General features: G+C 40.7%; 1 pseudogene; it reads right to left on the bottom strand.

Annotated features, from left to right (window-relative positions):
* Positions 1-5,469: 5,469 nt before the first annotated feature.
* LOC125140183 lies at positions 5,470-10,610 on the bottom strand (annotated as a pseudogene).
* Between the last annotated feature and the right edge of the window lie 618 nt (positions 10,611-11,228).

The raw sequence follows: 11,228 nt of genomic DNA, 5'->3' as shown, positions 1-11,228 counted from the left end.
AGTTGATTAACAATACTGGTATCGATCGATCATTTAGAGTTTAGATTTTGTTACAGATTAATGATTAGTAAAATTTTGTGTATTGTCCCAGGGACAAAAGGGGGGAATTGTAGTGGAAATTTTTACTTTAGAGAAGAACACATGAATCTGTCCTTCTAGGCTTCTGTATTTCCCATGGCTGGTAGTTATTGTGACTAGAGATTTCAGTTGTTTCTTTCTAAAACTGCATTTAATCAGAGCTTTCCCATGAGACCTTTTCTGTTCCCGTGGGATTAGCTTGGTCAGAAGATGAACAGGCGATGCTTCTAAGCCAATGGTGGATGATGTTTTGGTTTTACATGTCCTGTTTATTTTATTCCTGTCTATAAAATGCTGGTGTTATCAATAATGGTGGCCCTTCCTCTCTGATTTTACACGTAGAGTGTTGGGTCCTTCTGCAAAGCTGAAAACAATAAACCGTGAAAACCTTTATACTCTTGCCCGTGCCTGTTGGTGTGATATTTTTATGCTTTAATTCTCTCGAACCTCAAAACTTCCACAACACGTGTCAGTGATTTGCATGCGCTCTCGGTTCATTCCTCGTGCACTAAATTCTCACTCAGCGGGGATAGGGTTTGGCTTAAGCCTAACCTGGCCTTCGTGCCTAAGTGCTTTCCAGCCTTCACTGGTGGTGTGATTGAGCTCTCTGCTTTTCACCCTCCTCCTTTTTCCTCTGCGGAGGACCAGAGGTTGAATGCTTTGTGCCCTGTGCACGCCCTACGGGCGTACGTGAACAGGACAAACTCTTTTCGGGGGAGTGATCAGCTCTTCATCTCTTGGGCCCCGCCGAACACGGGAAAACCCATCTCTAAGCAACACCTCTCTGGCTGGATTGTAGAAGCTATCTCCTTAGCGTATGAGTCTAGGGGCCTGCAGCCTCCAGATGGCCTCAGGGCTCACTCCACTAGAGGCTTGGCTGCTTCGTGGGCTCTGTTTGGGGGAGTTCCCTTGCAGGACATTTGTGCCGCAGCAAGCTGGTCCTCTCCGCACACCTTTGTCAGGCACTACCGGCTTGATGTTACTCGTACCACCGTGGCTCATGCGGTCTTGAGTGTGGGCTCTTCGTAGCCACATACACTCTTGTCAGCCCTGTCCGCCCGGCCTGGCTGTGCATGTTTTCAGGCATATGGTCTTCTCCCCGCCATACGCTTGGGTTGGTCCATTTACATGTTTATTTACATGTTCTTTTCCTGCAGGCTGCACGCTTGTTGGACGTCAGCGAGGTATTAACATGCATGTTGCCGCATGCTGTGTTTCCTTTTGGCTGAGCTTTTTGCCCAGCGCAGTATGTTATGTCTGCTGCTTTGTGACGTGCCGAGCACCACCTTTTTGGCCGTCCTCTGGCTTACAGGGCCTCGCTGTGAGTGTATTGGGCAACCGGGGAGTTGTCTATATCTCCCATAGGTGGATCTCGAACACGAGATGATGAAAGAGAACATTAGGTTACTGTCGTAATCCCGGTTCTCTGAAACATTGAGTGGAGAGATCCACCAAGTTTTCCCCGCTTGCTGCACGAGAAGCGAATATGTACACTGAGGAAAGGCAGCGCGTGCAGGTGCATTATGCACTCGGGTAAGGGGCGTTACCTTACCAGCCTTTGGCACGCGCTCCTGTCTGTCAAGCCAGACTTGGTGCAATTGGATGCTTCTGTAGAGGTCAGGAACGGATGCCCTTCCCATAGGTGGATCTCTCCACTCGATGTTTCAGAGAACCGGGGTTACGACAGTAACCTAATGTTTTCTTCATTTTTAATATTTTTTTTGTACATATTTTGGAACTATTTTGTAACTTTATATATATAAAAAGGGTTAACGTTTATTTTTACATTCTCTCTTTTTGCGTTTGTAATATTTTTTTGACCCCTTAACAGATCTTGTATCAATTAAGTAACTTTAGATTTGATAAATAGGGGCGATTCTTTTAAAATAATTTACATCAACTAAAACATACTTGTTACTTGAGTGAAGCATGAACTGTAATAATTGGGTTTATTCTTGTAATGTTTTGTTAAAAAGGGACAGTTCTTTTAAAATAACTATTTACATAAACTAGAACAAACCTGTACATGTTGTATTTTATTAGGCTATATATAGTGTGTTAATCAAGTTCACTAACAGTTCTAATAAAGTTACTGTGACTGTTATTGCTTTAAAAGCACATACGTTTACCTCAAAGGATGCGTGAAAGTGAATGAATGAGCTAATAGTGATGGGAAGTTCTTTTCCACGAACCGGTTCTTTCGGACAGTTCGATTTAATGAACCAGTTCAAAAATCCAGTTCACCAGTTCTTTTACGTCCTGACATAATGACGTCATTCACAATGACGTAATGACGCAAATTCCATCGTCCCGCTGCCGGCAGATATTAATAAAATCAATTTAACACATTCGAAAAGTTCTTTCTTAATCATAACTTTAGTTGAATACGTCTCTTACATTTAAGTTTTGCAACTAAAACACCAAGTACAGGCATTTATGTGCAAATGTGGATGTTTTACGTGTCTTAAAAATATAAAGTTAATAAACTAATCTTCATCAACTTACAAAAAGCAGCAAAAAATAAAAATACAGACTAACCTACACAATAGTCAATAGTAAAATTAACTGACTTTTATTGAGTGACATATATTGATTTTTTTTTTAAATAAAAATTGTTTAATAGCCTATGACTAGTTACTATGCATATCCCAATATGTATAATTTGCTCTGAAGGTTCACACATGCGCAGCATCAACAGTATGTCAGACGTGTCCGAAACAGTTCGTTCAATGTACTGATGATTCTCTGTACCAGTTCATCGGTTCTCCGACGTGTCCGAAAGAAACGGTTCTCAGTTCAGTGCACTGGTGATTCGCTGTATCAGTTCAGTTATTCAAGCATGCGCAGTATAAACAGTTCATCGGTTCTCGGACGCGTCCGAAACAAGCAGTTCTCAATTCAGTGTACTGATGATTCGCTGTATCGGTTCAGTAATTCATGCATGTGCAGTATCAACAGCTCGCGCTATATGAAACTGATATATAAAAGGAAAGGAGAAAAAGTAGATTTAAAAAACTACCGACCGATCACAATGTTGAACTAAGATTTTAGCAAAGGTTTTAGCAAACAGATTAAAAGAAGTAATGCCCCATATAATTAAAACAAATCAAGCGTAACAAATCAAGATGTATGGAGAAAAGGAGATATAGCCTACACAACAATGAGTATAAGAGACACAATTTGGTACATGAAAGAAAAAAATGAAGAGGGATTTGTAATACGTTTGGATTTCAAAAAGGCTTTTGATAGGGTTGAGCACGGGTATTTATTTGAGGTTTTAAGGAGTTTTGGTTTTGGAGAGAACATTAAATGGATTGAGATTTTATATAAAGGTGCACTAACAAGAATTAAATGTAATGGGTTTTTAACAGATTGTTTTAAAATAACCGTTCAATAAGACAGGGTTGTCCGCTCTCTGCATTACTGTACTCACTTTTATCGGAACCGTTAGGATTGGCAATTAGAGAAAAAGAAAGAATAATAGGGAATGAAATTGAAGAAAATAAGTCAGAGGGGAATGTTTTTCAGTATGCTGATGATACGACGATAATTGTAGAGGGTCTGGAAGTAAAGTAAATGAGGATAAAACGGTATATATGAGATTTGGTAAAGCTATGGTTTTCATGGATTGTTTTCATTTCAAGGAAGTGAAAGAAATGAGGATTTTAGGAGTTTTAATGGGGAAGAATGAGAAGAAAGTAAGAGATGAAATGTAGGAGCAAATTGTAACAGATATAGAGAGGAGGTTGAATTTTTGGAAATTAAGAATTTTAAATTTAAAGGGTAAAGTTTTAATATTGAATGTTTTAATGGTTTCTAAACTTTGGTATGTTTTATATGTTTCTGAAATGCCTTTATGGACAGAACAGAGGTTGAAGAGATGTTTTCTTGAATTTTTATGGGAGGGGAAACCTGCAAGAATTGCACATAACACAATTGTATGGGCGGTGGAAAACGGGGACTTGGGGTTAATGGATGTGGAACAACGAAAATATGCTATGAGAGTGAAAATTGTATAGAAATACCTTAATAAAGAGCACAAAACTGAGTGAAAGAAAACAATGAATTACTTTTTAAACAAATGTGGGAATTTTAACTTGGGGGAATTTTATGGAATTTTATGGATGAAAACAAAAAATTGGATGACGTAAGGATTACCTGTGTTTTATAGAGAAATTTTTAGTGCTTGGGATAAGTTTTTAACGAAAATTGAGTATGATCCACATGGGAGAGAAAACATTTTAAATCAACCTCTGTTCTTAAATAACAATATTTTAAAACAAGGGAAAGAAATATTTTTTTAAGAAGTGGATGGAAGTGGGCATAACGAGAGTGAGAGATGTTTTGTATGAGTTTAAAGAAGTTTTTTTCCCAACACAATTTATTGTAAATGCAATGGAAGTAGCAAAAGAAGAGTACAATAAACAAGAAATTACAAACAAATATGAAATCATTAAAAATGCAATACCAACAGTGTGGATTGAAAGAATAGAGTGTATGGAAGAAGAGCAAAAAGGAAAAAAACATTTACATGAAACTGGGGGAAAAATTGTGTGATTTTAAAGAATATACTGTAAAAATGTTTTATTGCGTTTTTAGAGATGGTGTTTTTAAAGAACCGATTGTAAATAAGTACTGCGTGGAAAAATTCTAAGATTTAAAAGAAGAGTGTATATGGAGAAACACGAGGGGAAAATGTGTGGAGACAAAGTTGGAATGTTTGGAGTATTTTCAAAGACAAAGTGTTTTTAACTGAGTCTATTTTATATAAAATTGGGATGGAACAAAATGCTATGTATAAAGTGTGCCAAGAAAAGGAAGAGGGGATTTTACATATGTTTTAATATTGTAAAGAACTGGAGGATTTTTTTAAGCAAATGCAAATGTGTGATTAAAGATTTGACAGTGGAGTGGGATGAAAATGGAATGGAATGGAACAGAGTGGTGATGTTTGGTTGGGAAAAGAAGTGTCAAAACAAGAAGTTTATAAATCTGTGGGTAATGTTTATGAAAAGTGCAATATGGGAGAGAAGAATTGTGGCTAAAAAGGAAAAAATTGTGTTGGAGGTTTGGAATGTGTTTAAAAGGAAATCAGAAGTGTACATTGAAAGTCAATATGTGTATTTTAAATCTGAAAAATGCTGGATGCCTTTTATCATGTTTTTACACCACAAGTTTGTTGTGTTTTAAAAGAACTAATGTGGAAGCTGCTGGGGAGTGAAGGAGAATTCTAAAGTATTATGTAGATGTATAGTGTATGGAAAATGTGTGAGGTGTGATGTAAAAATGATTGTATAGAATAATTTTACATTTTTATTGTATCTTTTATTGAATTGTATTTTATTGTTTGAAATTTCTTAATTAAAAAAAAATGCCTGATCTCTTCTGATCTTAAAAAAAAAAGAAAAAAGAATGCCTAATCTCGGAAGCCAAGCAGAGTTGGGCCTGGTTAGTACTTGGATAGGCGACTGCCTGGGAATACCAGGTGCTGTAAGCTTTTGACATAGGCATTCATTTACTTTATTATTTGAAGTGTGTGCAGGGGTACCGTAACATGCTTCCCCACCAGCAGGTTACGGGATGCCCAGATGGTGGCCTTCAAACTGTTCAGGGTGAGCCAGAGCTTAAAAAAATCTTTTGCCGGTGTAGCAGCTGGATCCTCCGGCTCACTCCTAGTACCATTAGCCGGTACGCCAGTGGCTGGATCCCCCCTACTGGCAGGCACGGTAATACAAGTGGGCCGGATTTGGCCCACAGGTCCGTCGCAGCGCTGCACTCAAAGAGGACATGCCGTACGGTCTCCGGCTGGTCACATCCGGGACTTGGGCAGATGGGATTCTTTGCCATTCCCCGGGAGTGCATCACAGCTCTGGTTGGGAGGATCTCATGAGCCACCATCCACGCCAGATCCTTGTGCTCGTTCCGGAGAGTGGGATGGGCAGTGTTCCGCCAAACTTGCTTGGCCACGGAAAGGCCCGGAACTTGACTCACTGCTTCCTGGCCCTGCACACAAGAGACGATGCCCCTACTGACTGTTAAAACCGTGACATCCAAAGTGTCAAGATGAAATTTTGTTAAAATTTTCTCAAAAAAATCATACTCGTTTGGCAGATAAAAGGAAACGGGAGTTTTAAGATCAACTGAAAAATCTAAAATTTTCAACCTCCTTAAGTATGACCCCATCCAGACTTGACCATCGCTACCGTTTTGTTCTCTCCGAACGGGGCCGTGGCGTATCAAATGTGTAGGGCGGTCATCTTGCTCATTAAAAACAAGTAGGGGTCCGGTAAGCCTTTCTCCTTCTTCTTCTTCACTATCTCCAATTATGGTACATCATTGGCAACTTGGTGTAACACAACATGAACCTCGTTCTCCCAGTAATTTCAAAGTTTTCCCGTTCCTCCCCTTGGAGTCAAGTTTTTCACAAGAACCCTACTCCCTGGATTAAGGTCTGTGCACCTCACTTTTAGATCGTAGGTTTTTTGTTCCTTTCAGCACACTTGTTTGCATGTTCCCTTGCTATCTCACAAGCCTCTTTCATTTCTTTTGTCCAACGTTCCAATACTCGCTGTGACTTGAGAGCAGTTATCTGGGTTGAGTCCAAAAAGACTGTCGATGGGAAGCCTTGGCGAGCGCCCGAACAGAAGGTGGAAGGGTGAAAAGCCAGTCACTTCACATTTGGTACAGTTATAAGCAAATATGAGTTTATTAAGTGCCTCTTTCCAATAAGCTTTTTGTCTTTCAGTCAGGGTTTTTAACATCTGTAGTAAAGTCCGATTAAATCTTTCCACCTGCCCATTCCCCTGGGGGTGGTAGGGTGTTGTCCTTGAGCCAGCAATGCCACTATACTTTTTGAGCTGAGCGAACAAATGATTTTCGAATTCTCCTCCTTGATCATGGTGAATTCTTGATGGGAAACCAAATTTGAGGGCGAATTCGTTGAATAACCGGTCAGCCACTGTTTTTGCTGATTTTGAGGTAGTGGCATATGCCTGTGCAAATCGAGTGAAGTGGTCAATGATCACCAAAATGTATTCATAACCTCCCCTGCATTTGTCCAATTGAAGGAAGTTAATGGACACCAATTCAAATGGGTAGGTGGTTTTGATGCATTTAAGTGGTGCTCTCGTCTCTCTACATGTTTTTTTTTTGTTTTGTTTTAGGCAGGAGCAGGTTCTGAGGACATAGTGTTCAATGTCTTTTTGCATGTATGGCCAGAAAAAAGATCTCTAATGAGACTGGTAGTACGGTCAAGACCCTGATGACCCATGTCATCGTGCAGTTCCCTTAACACTGAATTGAGTGTCTGAATTGAGTCGGTAATACCAGTTGGGTCCTTTGGGATGTTTTTTGAAACAGAATACCATGTTCACCCAACTTTAATTTATCCCATTCTCTCCAAAGACTTCTGGGTATTGAAATGGCTGAATGCCACTGCAGGAGAGGCTTGGATCCTGACTGTAAGTGTTCAATGATTTTTTTGTCATCTTTGTCATCCGTCTGAGCTTTAATCTCCTCTTTTGACAGGGCTTTGAGAGGTTCCACGCTGTCCGTCTCACATGCTGGTGCACTCTGGCAGGCTATAGTGAGGGGTGCATTTTGATCATTTTGAATCGCCACTGCTTGCATCATTGCTCCTACAACATCAGATGAAAGCTCTTCAGTGTATTCTTTCTAAATCTACTGCCATTCTGGACAGTGTGTCTGCATCTATGTTTTCTCTACCAGGACGGTAACGGATGGCAACATGAAAATCTGCAAGCTCCGCAACCCAACGACATCCAGTGGCATTTAGCTTGGCCGAAGTCAGGACGTAGGTTAGTGGGTTGTTGTCACTGAACACAGTAAAAATTGGTGCATAGTAGAGATAATCCGTGAATTTTTCAGTTACAGCCCATTTTAAATCTAAAAATTCCAACTTCCTGCTGTGCATGTGATAGTGCTTTTCTGCTGCTGTTAACATTCGAGAGCCGTAGGCAATGACTCTCAACTTGCCATTCTGTTTCTGGTACAGGACTGCTCCAAGCCCCTGGTGAGAGAAATCAGGAAATCCCAGCACAGGAGGTTGGATAAGGTGATCAATCTTATCAAACTTTTCAAGAATCTCCTGATGGTGTTATGTCCACTCAATTGGTTGACTTGATGGCACAACCTGATTTTTCTTGTGAGTTTCCCTTTTTCTTTTCCCTTTTCTCTGGTCCTCACTACAATCAGCCTTGGCTTTTAGCAAGTCATACAGAGGGTTGGCGACCCGGGAGAAGTCTTTTATATATTGGCGATAATAGCTGAGCGGCCCAGTACTTTACGCAATTCTCCCACAGTGCTTGGTGTCATATCTTTGATTGCTGTTACAGCAACAGTATCTGCAGGGTCCACACGGCTACCTTCAGCTGAGACGAATCTCCCCAGATAACGTACTTCATTCTTGAGAAGATCACATTTTCTCGGTTTCAGCTTAACTCCGTTGGATTTCAGTCTTTGCCGTACTTTCCTCACTGCCTCCACATGTTCATCAAATGACTCGGTGAAGACAAGAATGTCATCGAGGTAGAGTATGCAGATTTTATCCCGTAGTCCCTCCAGGCATTCCTCCATAAAACGTTGGAATGCGGCTGGCGCATTCATAAGGCCAAACGGAATGTGGCACCATTCATATAAGCTCCACGGTGTATGCGTGTATGTATCTTGATATAGTGGTCCTTCGCTGCTGGTTCTGTGTTACTGACTGCAAAGCACTGCTGAGGGACAGAGGAGGGCTGTTGAATTGTCTCTTTTATCTGCATGATATCGTCACTTAAACTCAAACTTAGGCGGCTTTGATTGACATCTTTGTTCAGGAACAGGCTCATTTAACTGCACAGCATGAACAGTACCACTTCGAACATGTTTGCATTTGTTCTGTCTTTCAGATTCATTGGAGCAAGCAACATTGAGTTTCTCCATCAGCACTTCATCTGAGATGTTGGGGTTAGACAAGTATGGCTGAAGGTCACTTTGAATGCGATCATTTTGCAGCCCTGTCAGGACAATGTGCAAGAACATATTTTGTACAAGGGCGGGATTATATTTTAATCCAGAGTCATCTTCTTGAGATGCGAACAAGATTTTCTGCCTGAGGTCAAGAACACGAATTAAGAAGCTTTGTGCTGTTTGTTTAATTCACTTTCTATCTGCCATGCTAAACTGGAAAATGAGAGGCCCTGAGACTCTTTTCCTATGAGGCCAGAGATCTTGAAATCTTTATGACACACTGTCTCTGAAATGTGTGTACTCGGCTAACCGACCTGTTGGTATGCATCTATCTCCTTTCTGTATTCGGTGGCACAGTAGGACTAATATGCATAGCTGCAAACAGTATTTTCACTGTCTCTAAGTGAACTCTGAATTGTTACTTCTTCACCAGATTCATTTTCCTCCCTTCTAGAAGCATTAACATTTGTTCCTATGAGCTGATTCAGTTTCTCATTGATTGCTAAAAGTTCAGCCATTCCTCCATCCTCTAACTCATCAAGCTCGGTTTGTAAGAGCATCAACAACATCAATATTTTAAGTATTCATTACAGATAGCATCTTTCGGGTTGACCACGAGGTACCCATACTACGCATGTGCTCAGACCTGGTAGCTCATGACACACTATCAAAAGTAATACGAAAGTTTTCAAACAGTTTAAAACACTTAACTCGATAGTATTGCATTAAATCGTGTTCGTTTTTAAATAAGTGTCTTAATTTATAACTACTGTACCTGTATAGATGTACCAAAAGGATTAATTAAAGAAATAATGACACGGAGAATGCTGCAGTGATGGCTTCCGTGACGGTGTATTAATCCAAAATGAAGCGCATCGGGGCGTATCACCTAGTGGCACGCGCGCGACGACGTCATCACGCAGGTACGTCAACTAATAATTAACCCAATATATGCACTAAATTAAACACTTGTTTTATGTAAAAATGCGAATTGGAAATTAACCACTATTTAATGAACACTATCTAATGAATATTATTAAAGTAAATGTAACATTTTATAATACATTTAAATGTAAAAACTTTTTCAGTATATCACACCATCACCACTAAACCAGGTGAAGCCCTCCTCTCTGGGATGCACCGATTTAAAAGCGTTGACTAATCTAAAATCTCTAACTAAACCCTGCAATAAAACCGATGTTTTGTCTACTTTAAAATCTACACTTGCTGTTTTCATATCTGACTTACTTAAAATACAGTTAAAATCCCCTGCAAAAACTAGGGGAATCCTACCTAACACCGTGCTGCCCTTCACCAAAATGTGCGGGTTTTTAATTAAAATAGCCACCCCGTCTGACCTGTTAAAATTTGAACCGCTCCAAAGGGAGGGGCCGGCTTTCCACATCTGTTCCCATTTGGTGTACTCTTTCATAAAAGACAAGGAGCACTCCTGCAGTAGAAACAAATCAAACTCCAGAGTGCTCAGCAGGGAAAAAAATTCTCTGTGCTCTAGACAGAGCTCTCACACTTCTCACATTAATTGTAGAGATTGTAAGAGTCATGAGCAGTATGGTTTTTAAAAGGTTACCCAACATTAAGACCAATTTACAAAGGTAAAAAAATTAAAACATTAACCTATCACGTGTGATACTTCCTCCTACTTTATCCCATAGGGACTGGAATCAGGGAAGGAGGGGAATTCTGCTGCCAGGCCCCTCAAGCTGTTGCCTTGTGGTACCTGGGGCGTTGATGTTTTCAGCTCTACATGCAAAAAGGAAACCTCATTGGGGCTAACAGAGGGCTCAGAAGAGGACCCAGTCAAGTTCTGTGCTGCCATCTGCTTCTTCTCTACCATTTCTGGCAGAGGAGATGCCGCGATCCTTTTGCAGGCTTGAGCGTTGGGGAGTGAGATTTCCAACTCACTACCCCCGGAGGCCACACTTACCTCCGGCACTGTCTCCAAAGATTCATCCGAAAAGGATAAACAGTCCTCCATATTAATTTTTTCAAGCTGCACGGAGGGTGTGGCCTCCCTCTCTGCTCTATTCTGTTCCACTGGCTCCGCCTCCTTGTTCCCGCCCTCCGGCTCCTGGCCAGTCCCTAAGGTTGACTGGGAGTTTGAATTTCCCGCCAAAACCTCGGGGACAGCCTCCTTCTCCACAACAGGAGCCTCATGCTGA

The sequence above is a fragment of the Tachysurus fulvidraco genome, chromosome 24, assembly GCF_022655615.1.
Source record: "Tachysurus fulvidraco isolate hzauxx_2018 chromosome 24, HZAU_PFXX_2.0, whole genome shotgun sequence".
Classification (NCBI taxonomy): domain Eukaryota; kingdom Metazoa; phylum Chordata; class Actinopteri; order Siluriformes; family Bagridae; genus Tachysurus; species Tachysurus fulvidraco.
This window is presented reverse-complemented; position numbering and strand designations above follow the sequence as displayed.